At 43.3% G+C, this 17,298-nt stretch overlaps 1 long non-coding RNA gene and 1 pseudogene across 1 annotated transcript in view; one reads left to right on the top strand and one right to left on the bottom strand.

Moving 5' to 3' along the window:
- Window positions 1-8,419: 8,419 nt before the first annotated feature.
- On the bottom strand, window positions 8,420-8,495 carry LOC119866003 (annotated as a pseudogene).
- A 2,735-nt stretch (window positions 8,496-11,230) lies between these two features.
- The window catches only part of LOC111092297, a 48,408-nt gene continuing 42,340 nt past the window's right edge, over window positions 11,231-17,298 (top strand). Inside the window, exon 1 of the long non-coding RNA XR_005378425.1 lies at window positions 11,231-11,576. This is a non-coding gene — a long non-coding RNA (uncharacterized LOC111092297). The remainder of the gene's footprint in view (window positions 11,577-17,298) is intronic.

The raw sequence follows: 17,298 nt of genomic DNA, 5'->3' as shown, positions 1-17,298 counted from the left end.
AATCTTTGAGACTAAGATCTATTAAAACACAAATTTTATATAGTTTTCCTTTAGGTTCAACAGCATTAATAAAATACTTTCTAACTAAATTAATCTAGAGAGCATAGATAATGTTTTTTAGGACATGCTCTTTTTTGCATGTTAGGTAGATCTATTTTTACAAGATGTTTATGATTCTTAAATGGCAGTATTTAAGTCTACTATCCTATGGCCCCAGACATACATTCTAAATGCTCGCCCCCCCCCCCCGCCCCCCGCCCCATGGGCCCAGGTCGCCTTTAGTTGGTAAGTGGAGGTAAGAATGTGTTTTGTTTACAAATGTTCCATTGTCCTTTATATAATTAAAGACAGAAAGTTCTGCCATTTCAGTGCTCTGAGGTAATGTTCCAGGGACACAGAGTGACATGGGTATGTATATCTAACCATCACAGGGCAGAAGAAAGCAGCCAGAACAAGTTTTAGAGGCAAAATACAAAGATAGGAGTTTGATAGCAAGAGACTCCTTTGCTGGTTTAAAAAGTCAATCTTTACTAAATGAAGGAAGCCATTCTGAAAAGGCTAGATACTGTATATTTCCTACTAAATGACATTCTGGAAAAGACAAATCTATAGAGACAGTAAAAATATCAGTAGTTACTAGTGTTAGCACTGTGAGGAAGGGATGAATCGCAAAGAGGAGAGAATTCTGGGGCCAGAGGACCCACTTACTCTGCCTGATACCATAATGGTAGCATCATATCCTTAACCATTTGTTCAAATCCGTGGAATGTACAACACCAACACCAAGGGTGAACCCTATTATAAACTATGGCACTTTGGATAATTATGATATGTCAATGTAGGTTAATCAATTATAACAAATGTATCACTCTGGTAGGGGATGTGGATAGTGGAAGAGGCTGTGTGTGTGTGTGGGGGGGTGCATGAGAGCAAATGTTAGGGAGTATATGGGAGCTATCTATAATTTCTGTTCAATTTTGCTGTGAATCTAAATCTGCTTATAAAAATAAAGACTATTAGAATTTTTCCTCTAAGATCAGGACCAAGACAAAGGTTTCCAGTCTCAGTTTTATTCAACATAGTACTGGAAGTCCTAGACACAGCAACCATACAAGAAAAGAAATAAAAGGCATCCATATTGGTAAGGAAGAAGTTAAATTGTCACTATTTGCCGATGACATGATATTATACATAGAAAACCCTAAAGAGTTCACCAAAAAACTATTAGAAGTAATAAATAAATTCAGTAAAGTTTCAGGATACAAAATTAACATACAGAAATCGGTTGTGTTTCTATACACTAATAACAAAGTAGAAAAGAGAGAAATTAAGGAAACAATCCCATTTATAATTACATTGAAAATAATTAGGAATAAACTTTCATCCAAGGAGGTGAAAGACTTATACTCTGAAAACTATAAAATATTGATAAAAAGAAATTGAAGACAACATAAATGGAAAGACATTTCACACTCACGGATTGAGTATTGTTAAAAAAATATTGTTTAAAGTCCATACTATCCAAAATAATCTACAGATTCAATGCAATCCCTATCAAAATACCAACAGTATTTTTTCACAGAACTAGAACAAATAGTACTAAAATTTGTATGGAACTACAAAAGACTGCTAATGGCTGAAACAGTCTTGAGAAAGAAGAACAAAGCTAGAAGTATCACAAAATTCCAAATTTCAAGATATACTACAAAGCTATAGTAACCAAAACAGTATTGGCATAAAAACAGACACGTAGATCAATAGTACAAAATAGAGAGCCCAGAAATAAATCCATGATTACATGGTCAATTAGCCTACAAAAAAGGAAGCAAGAATATATAACAGGAAAAAGACTGTCTCTTCAATAAATGGCGCTGGGAAAGCTGAACAGCTAACTATATGTAAAATAATGAAACTGGACCACTTTATTATACCATACACAAAATGAACTCAGAATGGGTTAAAGACCTAATTGTGAATCATAAAACCATAAAACTTCTAGAAAAAAGCATAGGCACTAATGCCTTTGACATCAGTCTCAGTGACATTTTTTCTAGATATGTCTCCTCAGGCAAGGGAAACAAAAGCAAAAAATAAACAATTAGGACTACACCAAAATAAATAGCTTTTACACAGCAAAATAAATAAACAAAATGAGAAGGCAACCTACTGAATGGGAGAAGATATTTGCAAGTGATATATCTAATAAGGGGCTAATATTCAAATTATATAAAGAACTTATATACCTCAACATCAAAACAAAACTAGTCCAGTTTTAAAATGGGCAAAGGTGGGGCACCTGGGTGGCTCAGTCTGTTGGGTGTCTGCTTTGGCTCAGGTCGTGGTCCCAAGGTCCTGGGATTGAGCCCCGCATTGGGCTCCTTGCTCAGCAGGAAGCCTGTTTCTCCCTCTCCCTCTGCCTGCCATTCCCCCTGCTGGTTCTCTCTCTCTCTCTCTCTCTCTCTCTCTCTCTGTCAAATAAATGAGAAAGATCTTTAAAAGAAAAATGGGCAGAGGACCTGAATAGACATTTTTCCAAAAAAGACATACAGATGGCCAACAGATAGATGAGAAGATGCTCAATATCACTCATCATCAGAGGAATGCAAATCTAAACCACAGTGAGAAATCAGCTCTGTCAGAATGACTAGAATGGAAAAGACAAGAAACAACAAGTGTTGACAGGATGTGTAGAAAAAGGAACCCTCATGCACTGTTGGTGGGAATACAAATTGGTGTAGCAACTGTGGAAAACAGGATGGTGTTTCCTAAAAAAATTAAATACAGAAATGCCATATGACCCAGTAATTGCACTACTATTTTTTGGTATTTATCCAAAAAAAAAAAAAAAAAAGGAAAACACTAATTCAAAAAGATATGTACCCTCTTATGCGTATGTTTGTTGTAGTGTTATTTACAATAACCAAGATATAAAAGCGACCCGAGTGTCCACTGACAGATGAGTGGATAAATAAGATGTCATACACACACACACACACACACACAATGTACTATTACTTAGCCACATGAAAGGATGAGATCTTGCCATTGTGACAACATGAATGAACCTAGAGGATATTATGCTAAGTGAAAAGTCAGGCAGAAAAAGACAAATACCATATCATTTCACTTACTCATGGCATCTAAAAATGAAACAAACGAATAAATAAAAAGCAAGGACAGGCTGAGTGAAGTAAGTCAGTCGGAGAAGGACAAACATTATATGTTCTCATTCATTTGGGGAATATAAATAATAGTGAAAGGGAATATAAGGGAAGGGAGAAGAAATGTGTGGGAAATATCAGAAAGGGAGACAGAACGTAAAGACTGCTAACTCTGGGAAACGAACAAGGGGTGGTAGAAGGGGAGGAGGGCGGGGGGTGGGAGTGAATGGGTGACGGGCACTGGGGGTTATTCTGTATGTTGGTAAATTGAACACCAATAAAAAACAAATTAGGGATCCCTGGGTGGCGCAGCGGTTTGGCGCCTGCCTTTGGCCCAGGGCGCGATCCTGGAGACCCGGGATCGAATCCCACGTCGGGCTCCCGGTGCATGGAGCCTGCTTCTCCCTCTGCCTGTGTCTCTGCCTCATTCTCTCTCTCTCTCTGTGACTATCACAAATAAATAAAAATTAAAAAAAAAAAAAAAAGGGGGATCCCTGGGTGGCGCAGCGGTTTGGCACCTGCCTTTGGCCTGGGGCACGATCCTGGAGACCCGGGATCGAGTCCCACATCCGGCTCCCGGTGCATGGAGCCTGTTTTTCCCTCTGCCTCTCTCTCTCTCTCTCTGTGTGTGACTATCACAAATAAAAAAAATAAAAAAAGAAAAAAAAAAAGAAAAAACCTAGGACAGACCCATAAATATCAACAAACTGATGGTTGCCAGACGGGAGGGGTGAGGATAGACAGAATGAGTCATGAGGGGGAGATGCAGGTTCCCAGTTATGGAGTGAATAAGTCACAGGATAAAAGGTACAGCAAAGGGAGTAGAATCTATTATACTCTAATAGTGTTGTGAGATGACAGGTGGCAGCTACACTTGTGGTGAGCACAGCAAAATATATAAACTTGCTGAATCACTATGGTGTACATCTGAAACTAATGTAACATTGCCAACTATACTTCAATTAAAAGATTCAAAAAATAATAGCCTATAAAAATTTTTTAACCTATTTTTAAAAAGCAAAACTTCAGGTTCTTGATTCACTAATCTGTGAGTATTGCAAACTTGACTCTTCACTATTTTTAGCATTCATTGAAATCTGAGGCCTAATTTTGTTCACCACCTGCCAGTGTCTGCCAAACAGGTAGAACTAGATATTACTACCATAAAAGTTACATAATATTATTATGTGTTAAAAAAAAAAAAAAAAGAAAACACAGGTGGTAAGTTATATGAATGAAAACAGGAAAACAAACTTAAAGTGGTGATTAACTTAACAATTTAAGGAAAACTATAATATGCAGTTTCACTATTTGTAAACTATAGGTACCTTAATACTATAATTCTGAAGTAATCCTGATCTATGATCTTTAGCAATAGTTAACTTTTCAAAAATATTTTATTTATTTATTCATGAGAAATACATAGAGGCAAAGACACATGTAGAGGGAGAAGCAGGTTCCCCACGGGGAGCCTGATGCAGGACTGGATCCCAGGACCTGGGATCATGATCTGAGCCGAAGGCAAACACTCAACCACTGAGCCACCCAGGCATCCCAGAATAGTTACCTTCTTATTCATCTTGGAGTTTTGTTTTTTTTTTAAGATTTTATTTATTTGTTTATGATAGACATAGAGAGAGAGAGAGAGAGAGAGGCAGAGACACAGGCAGAGAGAGAAGCAGGCTCCATGCCAGGAGCCCAACGTGGGATCCGATTCCGGGACTCCAGGATCACGCCCTGGACCAAAGGCAGGTGCTAAACCGCTGAGCCACCCAGGGATCCCCCTCTTGGAGTTTTCTTTACAGTCTCTTTCCTTTAATAATCTTCTTTCCTAAATTTGCCTTAATACTCTATATATTTAGGAGAACATAGAAGAATTTTTAATTCTTGAGACAGAGTAGGCTGCAGATTCTCCACAATAGCTCTGAAGGTTCTTAGAAATGCAACTGTTGACTGAAACAACTCAGTCAGGTAAAAAAAATAGTTGCAGGGGCACCTGGGTGGCTCAGTCCAATGAGTGTCTGACTCTTGGTTTCTGCTCAGGTCATGATCTCAGGGTTGTGAGATCAAGCCCTGTGTTGGGTTCCAGCTCAGCACCGAGTCTGCTTGAGATTCTCTCCCTTTCATTCTGCCCCTTCCTGTGGCACACGCGCTCATTCTCTCTCTCTCTCTCTCTAAAATACATAAATATATCTTTAAAAAAAAGTTGCAGAGGAGGTTTGGGTAGTAGGGATTTAGATTAAGATTTAAAAACAGTTCATATTTCATAGGGGTATTGCAAAGAAAAGGTATGTGTGTACTTAATGCCCATTGTAAGTGCTCAGTAGGGCTTCCCCATTAAAATGATTCATTTGTCAACCTACTCATTCACTCTGCCTGTATTTCTTAATGATTTAAATTTCTAAGAGATTGAGTCTTGATGGCCCAGTCAATCCTGTGGATTGGTTTGCCCTGGACAGGGTGACAAGGTATATATGGGTAGATGTACATGTGTGAATGTGAGTTTGTGTGTGTGTGTGTGTATGCATGCACGAGTGGAGAGGTGTGCTGGCATGTCTGAGGCTTGAACATGAACTCTGACTTCAGATGGCAAAGAACCTGGTTAAGAAAGATGGCCACGGGGATCCTTGGGTGGCTCAGCGGTTTAGCCCCTGCCTTCCGCCCGGGCGTGATCCTGGAGTCCCAGGATCAAGTCCCAGGTCAGGCTCCCTGCATGGAGCTGCTTCTCCCTCTGCCTGTGTCTCTGCTCTCTCTGTCTCTCTGTCTCTCATGAATAAATAAATAAAATCTTAAAAAAAAAAAAAAAAAAGAAAGATGGCTATGATGTAAATTCTTCTGATTGGAAAGAAGGCTACCATGGTGCTCCTGTTGCTGACCTGTACCTGTCATTTCACTTTTCTCCTTCGTTCAGAGCCCTTGGGAAGGAAATGAAGAAGGCGAGAGAGAGAGAGAGAGAGAGAGAGAGAGAGAGGCAGAATAGGCATTTTTATAAAAAGGCTCCGTTTACATTGGTGAGGGACAGCTTTCTGTTATTATGAACCCAGTTTACACCAGAAGGGGGCTGGTGGGAGAGGTGAGTATAGAGCTGAAAAGTTTGAGGTGAGTTAAAAAGATATTTTCCACTCAAATACATCCATGTAGGACCAGAGATTGAACACAGCTAGAGATTGGTGACAATGTCATGGAATTTTATTCATGACTATCTTTCATCCAGATGTTACTAAAATTAGGAGGTCCACATATTGCTCTTTAACATTCATGTTTAAGATTTTTGAAGAATGTTTAATACACCAAGCATTTCTGTATCAGAGGACTCTTCTTTTGTATGTGCAATTCATTAAAGGCATGTGCTTTTAAAGGCTGAGTCATTCTTTGATTGTGTGAATCAAACTTGTGGGAGAATCTAGCCATTTGAAAATCTAAGCTACTACTGTTCTCCAGATGGCAGCTTGCCTAAAGTGTGAGCAGATCACCCAGGAGGAAATAAACGGACTTGGACTCTGGCCTGGCATTCTAACACCTACAAGGTGCTTGCAAACATAACAGGGTATTTCAAGTCTTGTTGTGACTCACACATCTCTGTTTATGACTATGACCCTATATTGATTTTAATTTAAATAAAGGTTTTGAGGGAAGTGGTCAGATACTCATGATAAGCTGATGCCAATGAAAGAAAATAAAGCCTCAGAAAAGAGGAAAACAGAGACTCAGAGAATCCAGCCCTGCTGAGGATGTTTGTGTCAGAGGGGTGCCCATAGATCATCAGAATCCTTAGGTCAGGTCCAAAAAAAATTAATCAGCAATGGGGAAAGGAAACTAAGATGAAGTAAACATAGGCCGAAGACCTCAGTAAGAAGTTAGGATGGGTGGAGGCAAGGAGTGTCTGGTAAGGGCTCTCAACCAGGCCTCAACCTCGGGACCAGAGTTCTAGAAAAGAGACCTAGTAACAGTCCTAGAAGGAAAAGATTATGAGGCAGGAAACCTGCATAGGAACTTGGAGGGTCAGGGCTGGTGAAGAACCAGACCAGAAGCCCAGGAATAGAATAGGAAATAGAGGCCAGTGATGGGCACCAAAAGTAGCAATAGAGGGCATGGTATTAGCTCCCTGAAGAATTTCATATAGACTTCTCTCGACTGGAGCCAAGGAACAGCTTTACTGATATGTTTCAGCAATCCATGAGGAACATAAAAGACTCATCCCTAGTCACCCACACAGGTTAAGCCAGCATGAATAGTCCATTGGGAAGCAAGCTGAAATGCCACCATTCTGCATTTGCCAGCTGCTAAGGAGCCCTGAAATCCTCCTAGCTGAAAGTTATCAAAGAAGCTACAGAGCTCAGTGAGCACCTGACTTATTTAGCTTAAATTTGGGCCAATCCTTTTGTGAGAAGGCTGTGGGAGAAGCAACCTGCCTCTCAGATGCTGGCAGCAACGATGTAGGTGGAAACCCCAGTAGGAGGTGTGGACAGATGGAGCCTTAGGAATCTGGGTGCAGACAACTATTTCCATTGAAGAGAACAGAGGATTAAAACCTTCCATCATTTTCCCCAGCTCTGAACATTTCTTTTCTGAAAATTTGTCTTTTTTCTTCTAGTTCATAGAGCATTCAGCATGTTCAGAAAGTTGCGTTTTAAGGGTTAGTGACAGGGAAAGTTCAATCTTAAATAGTTTCCCCTACTAGTAGCTTTGCGATAGCAATCTGCCTTTGCCTGTTGCTGTCATTCGTCTGAGACAGATGTTTGTAAAATGGTCCTCAATGGAGGAATTGCAAATATGAAAGTCACTCAAGTAGAAGGTTCTTCTCCACCGGTCCCTTGAAGCGCATCCATGTAATTCCATTGGAAAGCTGCCACTGGAGGGCGGGCATTAGACATCATTTAATTTGCTACATGATGACTTTTGACCTCTGCATTCATTTTACACAGGTTACTAGTTTATCCCTATTATCACCATCAGACTATTTATTGATCCATTTCTAGGTGTAGGAAACAATGATACACCAGCAGGCCCAGGGTGATCCTTTAAGGGACTCACAGTCTAGTTGGAACAAATACATGAAAACTACAGTAGGTTCAAATCAGAGTTACAAGCTCTATCAAAAATCCTTGGCAAGAAAAGAGCGACAATGTTTTCATGGACAGTATTTTGCAAAAGCAGTAAGGACCCTCTTAAGAAGCAAACTCATAGTACCATACAGGTTTTTGCACACTGTGCTGCATAAGTCTCAATGCATCTAGACTAACCACAGGAGCCAACCAATTTTCTTATTATTACAAAATATTTGTTGAGCAATTAGTAGCAAACTATAGAAATGATCCCTGAAAGTATAGTCTTTGTTGAGCAATTAGGATGCACCTAATTGATACCTTCTTAGAGATTGCTCCACCTGTTTCTCCTCAAATTTATCTCTTCAGACTACAAAGGTATAATCTCTTTTCTAAGCTCACAAATAAAATAACATGTAAACAAAAACATAGAATATTATCAATCATTCATTCATTCAAAGCATTAAGCAGCCTTGGCTTTTATCCAGTTCAGTCTGGACTGAGACTTGAGCAACTGGGAATGATTTTCACATTACAAAGAGTCCCAAAGGGTTCTTTTTAGTGCTTCCCAAGAGGATTTAAATATTTAACTGTTGTTGTTTTACAGACCATTAACTCTTGCTGCTGGAAGAGGAAGAATGGGTAAGTGTGGATGGTCAGGAAGAAAAGCAGATCTAAACCTGAAGTGTTGGAAGCCAGTGCCAACAATAGACTACTAGCCCCTGTAACCCTGATTTATATCTGACTCATATAGGATACAAAGTCCTCAAAGTACTTTGTTGACATTCTCTGTTTTGATCTTAACATAAGTTAGGCATGATGATTAACTCAAAAACTGAGGGTTTAGAGGGATGAACAGATGGAACATAGGATTTTTAGGGCAGGGAAACTACTCTGTATGATACTATAATAGCAGACACATGTCATTATACGTTTATCTAAATCCATGGACTACACAACACCATAAATGAACCCTAGTGGACTTGGGTGATAATGGTGTGTCCGTGTAGGTTCATGGATTTTAACAAACGTGCCTCTTTACGGGGTTATGTTGATAGTGGGAGAGGCTCCACATATGTGGGGGGCAGGGGAGGTATGTGGGAAATCTGACCTTCTGCTCAATTTTGCTGTACTATCAAAAAGGTTGAGAGTTCACAATTTGATAGTAAATAACATTTTCAAAAATTAAATTTCCATAACATGTTTGAAGAATTTGTTGCAAAAGATTAATGAGAAGGGGAGGTACACCTATAACAGATTTGAGATGGAACCGCTGTCTTCTCTGCAGACTGCCATCAAAAGCAAGGTAGGGGGATCAGGATGGTAAAAGTATTGCAGTTATTCAACACATATTACGGTATGTATCGTATGAATGGGTGTATACACGTGTAATGTACAGAAAACAGCGTGTAAATTATATACATGTATAAATTCTATGGGTACTTTCAGCAATCAGCCGTCATTATACCCAGCCTATGTAGTGAGCAATAGGAGATGCTTGTAGGGCTAGCTAGGGCAGTCACAAATGTATACATTTTTGGTAAACATTTACAGTGATAATTGCAGACAAAGAAGACTCCTCTCTGCCTCTATGATTTTGCAATCTCCTGTTAGTCCAAAAGAGAAGAGACAGGGCAAAGTCTCTTTGGTATTTTGAATACCAAAATAGAAGTTCTAACTGGAGCAGGACAATATTTACTAGTAATTTTGTGGGCCCAACCGTTGTTCATATTTGTACATTTTGGGACCGCCTAGGCAATTCCATCCAAGGCCCAAACTTAGGCAACTTTGGAGCCCACCGCTAGTGCCTCCAGAGCCGGGGGCGCTGGGGAGGGTCTTCGGGCAGCTGGGAGCTGAAGTTGCCAAGTTCCCCTTACAAATAGCACGGGCTGCACGAGGGCTGTGACTGACGTTTGGCACCGTCGTTCCTGATGGCCCCAGTGGGAGGGTCACTGCTGAGACACCCAGCCCCATCTCATTGTTCAGCGCCGGGAGTTTCCTCCTTTGGCAGAGGCCTGGAGCCGTGAGCCGAGCGGGAAGGGGACGGGCTGGGGCAGGACTTTGGGATGTCTATTGCTGCCGCTCCTTCCCCTCTCCGGGAGCTCGGGTTTCCCGGGGTGTGTGCGGATTCTCAATAAAAAGGGAAAAGCACGATCCAAGTTAATTTTCCAGCGCGGAGAGGAAATGCTGTTTCCTGCATCGTACAAAACTGGTGCCAACAAGACTGACACAGGAGCCCATTGTCCCGCTAACAATGCGGTGATGGGGGAAGGACGCCTGAGAAAACAGACCTCGGGCCGCCGGGAGCGTTTGATCTTTCCTCATAAGTGTGTGAGTGTGCATGTGTGTGTGCGCGCGTGGTGTAAGGACGGGCTGGCAGAGCCAGGGCACGGCCCCTTTCCGTCCTGCCTTCGTTCCCCAGGCGTGGGGCACGCTCCTAAAGACGGCAAAGGGGACCTGGCCCTCTGAAAGGTCCAAAAGAGGGACGCCCGGGGGCCCGGGGCTTGGGCGTCCGCCTCGGGCTCAGGGCGCGATCCCGGAGTCCCCAGTCGAGTCCCGCGTGGGGCTCCTTGCGCGGAGCCTGCTTCTCCCTCCGCCTGGGTCTCTGCCTCTCTCTGGGTCTCTCGTGGATAAATAAACGAAAGGCCCAACGGACAGAAGGGGAAAGGGAAGGGCAGGAAAACCAGGAGAAAAGGATGGAAATGGAAAGAAAGGGAAAAGACAAGAGTCCCCCCGAGCCCCGCTCCCCCAATCACGGGCTCATTCAAATCCTCCGCGGGCCTGAGTCCCGGGCAGAAGGGAGCGCCCCCCGCGCGGCTCCCCGGGCGCCGGGCCGCGCCCTCCGGTGACCCCGAGCGGAGGGCGAGCCTGGGCCGCGCGAGCGCCGGGGTGGGCGGGGCCGGGCGGGAGCGCCCCCGCGCGTCGGGACCGGCAGGGGGCCGAGGGGCCGCGCCTCGCCTCGGAGGCCGCGAGAGCCAAGCCGCCGGGTGCGCTGCGCCCCCCGCCCGGCCGGGGGGCGCTGCGCCTCGGGGTCCCCCCCAGCACCGGGGCCGAGCGCTCCGAGCCGCGGGCGGCGGCCGTCACCTGGGCGCCCGGGGTCACGGCCCTCGCCGGAGGACACGTGGCCGCACGGTTCACCCCTCCGAGGGTTCACCCCGGCGCCCCTCGGAACCTCCCGCCCTTCGCTCGCTCACGTAGTCCGGGGTTTCGGGGACGTGAAGTGCTGGCGAGTGGGCCGCCCGGCGCGGCGGGGCTGGGTGATAAACAATCTCACAGGATACACGACACCCTGGACTGTCACAAGTCCCTCGCAGGAAAAGATAAATAACATCTGAGGAGCCGCGGCTCAGCTTCAGAAACTTTGCGAGAAGTGAGTAAACAACAGGGCCGAAGGGAGTTCAAGGGGCTCTGGCCGCAGGGAAAATCAGCTGCGGTGTCCTTCCCGGGGCCTCGCTAAAGGAGGGATGGGGGCGGGGGCGGGGGGCCTCCCAGGGCAAAGGAGGGATAAACAGCCCGCGGTTCAAACTCTGACCTTGAAACTCCTTGGCACTTGACACGTTCTGGATCAGAAGCCTGTTTCCTGGGCATTGGAGGAAGCCTTTCTGGAGCGGGGGTTGATGTGAGGGGGTTTTCTGGAAGAGGAGGCTGAAGAAGAATTTCCTGAGGAAGCAGGACTTTTCCGAAGGTCTGCTCCTTGGGATCAGAGTTGTCAGTGACCTAAACCACCCTCGGGAATCTGTGGTTCTGTGATTTCTTAGTGTGAAAGGAAACCTCTTCACTTATGTAAACCTTTGCCCTATGTGGCCCGGGGGGGTGGGGGGGGGGTGGGGAGGGGGGAAGCGGACAGGACGACAATCCGAACCAGGTACTACAAATGTTCTGTGGGTCCAATAAAATGGCTGTCAAGTATGCTTCACCTAAAAGGTTTGTGTTTCTCCTACCTGAAGTTTGAATGCTCAACGCTGTCGTTTCCCTTCTGTGAGGGAGCTACCCTGGGGTACGAGTGCTAAGGCACCTCTCTCCTCCTCTCCTGCAAAAACTCACCTAGTACCCAGACTGCCCATCTCCACAGTCCAAGAAGGACCTCCTAGGAGCTCCAGCAGCCTCTTGGACACTGCCCAAATTGCACCACACGAGATTTATTGTTCTGAAATAAGGCTTAAACCCTAGGATATCATCTCCCCTGTATAGGGTATTCATTCATTACTCTCCCCTGTATTATTTACCTATTTACCTTAAACTGGGCCACTCCAGGAGCTCATTATCTACTCCATCCTATGGTATCTTTTCAGTAATCCTGATGGCCATGTGAATAAGTTTATGTATTGTCCTGAGACTAGGATAAGTGGGATGAGGACAGTGGGGATGTGGTGAGAGTGTGGTCTAGCCACTTACTAAACACAATTCACAGCAGACTGTGGTCCTCATCCCTCTGAATACTCTGACCCCGAGCTCAGCAGTCATGTACAGACATAGCATATCTAGATTTCTAAATGTTCTTCAGGCTTTCTTATGCCAGCCGTGTGGGCAAAATGGGGATGTCTGGTTTGGAGGCTGGTGCAAGTAGATGAGTTAGTGACTAGTCAGAGTTCTAGTTCTGATGATTACACTCATGGAGTCCTTTGGGATGCTTTCAGCGTGGTTCACAACCCGCTCATCTACTGTGAGCTTCTCCAGAGACAGCCCCATTCAATTCATCTTTGTATTCACAGTGCCTGCCCAAGTGCATAGGACATCATAGGTGCTCAACAAATACGCATTGCTGAACAAAGATTTTGTAGATCTGCTTATCAGACTTGGCGGTGACACGGTTAAGATAGTAAATGTGATTATAAAATCAGGGTTACCGAAAGCCCTAGCAAATTGAAGCATTGGATGAATCTATAATGAGAATTATTTTAGGTCCTTCTCTTGAGTCTCCGAAAATTTAAGTCTGCAAATACAGACTGGGGAAGATTTGACTAAGTAGCCAGGCTAATAATAGCTGGTGGTAAGTTCAGCAGGGGCATTGGAGACCTCTGTCAAAAAAGTGCCTCTGAGACTCTAGGTCAGAATCTACCCCATGTTTGCTGCCCCTATGAGTTCTGGGATTGGTGCTGAGCTGCCTAGTTTAGGAAGAGATTAGATATAGCTGTATCTGTTGAGAGGAGGGGGACAGGATAGAGAAGGGCCTCAAAATCATGTTGGATGAGGATGGTCAAGAGAACCAGTGATGTTTAATCTGGGAGAGAGGAGGTACTTTAGGAGACAGGAGAGTTGCTTTCAAATATTTGAAGGGATGTCAGATAAAAGTAGGGATTGGAATGATGTGGGCCCCCATGCCCCAGATGAGGACCAATGAACCCTGAGATGATAGTGACTGTCCACAGCTGACACAATTTCTGGTGACTGTATCTTTTACAGACTTCTGATTAATACACTGCCGTAGGAGGAAATGAGATCCTCCAAAAGAGAACTGATTGCAGCAGAACCTGGATGACCCCTTGCCAGAGACATAGTCAGATGGGATTCAAGCATCCCACAGGGGCCAGGACAGAGAAGGCTTTTAAGATTCCTTCTAACACTAAGCATATACTATTCTGTGTCCATTTCTATTTTGCTAATGGCTAACTCTCCTTGCTGTAATTTCTTAAACCTGATGAGATCATTAAGGCACTTTTATAGTACCTTTTCATAAAGAAAAATGTGAATTGTGGAAACAACCAAACAGTACATACTTTTGAGCCCTTGCCTATAGAGCAAGAAGCTTGAAGATAAAGTCACACATTGCTGATGATATAGTGACCATGACCACTGCAGATTTGAAATTAAATAAGAAAGAGGCTGATATTTGTGAAAAACTTTGTCTGCCTGGTGAGGATTCAGAACAACTGGAACTTGTATATATTGCTGGTAGCAATGCAAAAGAGTAGAGCCATTTAAAAAAAACAGTTTCGGGGATCCCTGGGTGGCTCAGCAGATTAGCGCCTGTCTTTGGCCCAGGGCATGATCCTGGAGTCTCGGATTCAAGTCCCATGTCGGGCTCCCAGCATGGAGCCTGCTTCTTCCTCTGCCTGTGTCTCTGCCTCTCTCTCTCTCTCTCTCTCATGAATAAATAAATAAAATCTTAAAAAACAAACAGTTTCTTCTTAATTTAGACATATACTCTCCAAATGACCCAGCAATGCCATTCCTAGGTATTAATCCAAGAGTATTGAAAACTTATGTCCACACAATGACTCATAGGCTAATGCTTGTAGCAGCTTTATTCATAATGCTGACAACTGAATGTTCATCCTGAATGTTCATCCACTAGTGAATGGGTAAATAAATTGTGCTATATCCACACAATGGAATACTACTCAGTAATAAAAAGGAATTAATTACTGATTCAGGCAACAATATGGAGGAGTCACAACAGGTTTATGCTAACTGGAAAAAGCCAGGTGCAAAAGCTACTATACTATGTAATTTCATTTTTTTGACATTTGGAAAAGGCAAAAATTGTAAGGACAAACATCAGGTTGCCAGGAGCTGAGGGGATAGGAGGGCTTGGTTCCAGAGGGGCACAAGAGAACCTCCTGGGGTGATAGAAATATTCTGTATCTTGATTTTGGTGGTGGTTATGCAATATACATTGTTAATTCATAGGATTGTATATGCAAAAGGGTGAACTTCATTGTATGTGAATTATGCCTCCATAAAAATGGCCTTAGTAAAACTCTATTCTCATTTTTTTTAAATCAATTTTTATTTATTTATGATAGTCACACACAGAGAGAGAGAGAGAGGCAGAGACACAGGCAGAGGGAGAAGCAGGCTCCATGCCGGGAGCCCGACGTGGGATTCAATCCCGGGTCTCCAGGATTACGCCCTGGGCCAAAGGCAGGCGCCAAACCGCTGCGCCACCCAGGGATCCCTCTATTCTCATTTTTAATAGTGATTTTTCTGGTGATCTGCATAGCACTGGTACACAATAAGTATTTGATGAATGAATGAATGAGCCTGTATGGGAGTTTTGCTTTTCTGTGAGGTCAGATCGTACAATCAGGCTCTGCTCTCTGTTTGAGGACCCGCCTTCTCCATAATCCTCATGGCATGGAGGTTGTGTGGGAAGACATCCTTTTTCTGGGAAGAGGCAGCACCCTGATCATCAAATCAGTTTTCTGAGGAAGTCTTATTCATCTGGAATTGGAAACTACATTCAGAAGATATTCAGTAGACAACTCAATATTGAAACATGTGGGTGTTGTCTGTGTGGTTTGCAGTGGCGAGGCCTGGCTGGGAATACTTCAGGCAGGTGTAATCCCCATCCTAGGGGAACAGGGGATTCTAAATGAAAAGTGTCACTCCATTGGAGTGATATCTCTTTCCAAGTTTCTAATCTAACAGCTGTCTTTAAAAATTGTGTGTAGAGGGGATCCCTGGGTGGCGCAGCGGTTTGGCGCCTGCCTTTGGCCCAGGGCGCGATCCTGGAGACCCGGGATCGAATCCCACGTCGGGCTCCCGGTGCATGGAGCCTGCTTCTCCCTCTGCCTGTGTCTCTGCCTCTCTCTCTCTCTCTGTGACTATCATAAATAAATAAAAAAAAATTAAAAAAAAAATTGTGTGTAGAACAAAGAGGTCTTAAAACAATCCCCCTCAATAAAAAAACAAAAAACAAAAAACCCCTCTCCAAATTTAAATAATATGCTATTACTGATTACTGTAAGAGCATAGCTGGGCTTTAAGAAAATATGGAAATATACCAGTTTGAATTGATAAACTTGTTACCTTACCATTATTTTGTTACTTTTCTCCCATAGCTATCATAGAAATTTTAAAAAATCATTTAAACCTTGTTAAGTGTATGATTTAGTAGCATTAGGTACATTCACATGGTTATGCAACTAATCTCCAGAGCTCAATTCATTTTGCAGAACTAAAACTTTGTCTACATTAAGCAACGCCCCATTCCCCTCTTGCCCCAGCCCCTGGCAACCATCATTTCACCTTCTGTCTCTATGAATTTGACTTTTGCAGACACCTCATATAAGTGGGATCATACAATACTTGTTTTTTTTGTGACTGGCTGATTTCACTGAGCATAATGTCCTCAAGGCTCATCCACATTATGGCATATGTCAAAAGTTCCTTAACTTTTAAGGCTCAGTAATATTCAACTGTATGTATGTGCCATGTTTCCTTTTTCCTTTTTCTTTTTTTCTTTAGAGAGAAAGAGAGCCCGTGCATGAGCACATGGGGGAAGGGGAGGGGAAGAGGGAAAGAGAGAATCTTTTTTTTTTTTTTTAATAAAGATTGTATTTATTTATTTGAGTTGGAGTATGAGAGAGAGGGCACAAGCAGGATGGAGGGCAGAGGGAGAGGGAGAAGCAGGCTCTCTGCTGAGCAGGACTCCAAGATCATGATCTGAGCTGTAACCAACTGAACCACCCTGGTGCTCCATTCATTTTCTTTATCCATTCATCCATCAGTGGATATTTGGGTTAGTTCTACCTTTTGGCTATTGTGAATACTACTGCTATAAACATGCCTGTGTAAATATCACTGTAGTACCGTGTTTCCAATTTTCCGGGGTATACATATTTATCCAGATATCCAGAAGTGGACTTGTTGGGTCATGGTAATAGTATTTCTAATTATTTGAGGAACTTTTATTTCCACAGTGGTTTTGCTATTTTACATTCCCAGCAAGAATGCATGATGGTTTCCATTTTTCCACATCCTTCCCAACATTTGTTATTTTCATCTTTTTTTTTTTTTAATAGTAGCCATCCAATCGAGTGTGAGGTGGTATCTTATTGTGGGTTTTTTTTTTTAATACTTTTTAAAAAAGATTTTATTTATTTACTTATTTTATTCATGAGAGACAGAGAGAGAGAGAGAGAGGCAGAAACACAAGCAGAGGGAGAAGTAGGCTCCCTGTGGGGAGCCCTATGCGGGACTCAATCCCAGGACCCTGGGATCATGCCCTGAGCCAGAGGCAGACGCTCAACCACTGAGTCATCAAGGTGTCCTTTATTGTGGTTCTGATTTGCATTTCCCTATTGACCAGTGATGTTGAGCATCTTTTCATGTACTTACTGGCCATTTGTAGATCTTTGGAGAAATGT

The sequence above is a fragment of the Canis lupus genome, chromosome 25, assembly GCF_011100685.1.
Source record: "Canis lupus familiaris isolate Mischka breed German Shepherd chromosome 25, alternate assembly UU_Cfam_GSD_1.0, whole genome shotgun sequence".
NCBI lineage: Eukaryota > Metazoa > Chordata > Mammalia > Carnivora > Canidae > Canis > Canis lupus.
The sequence above is the reverse complement of the archived record's forward strand: the minus strand, read 5'-3'. Positions and strand labels throughout refer to the sequence as shown.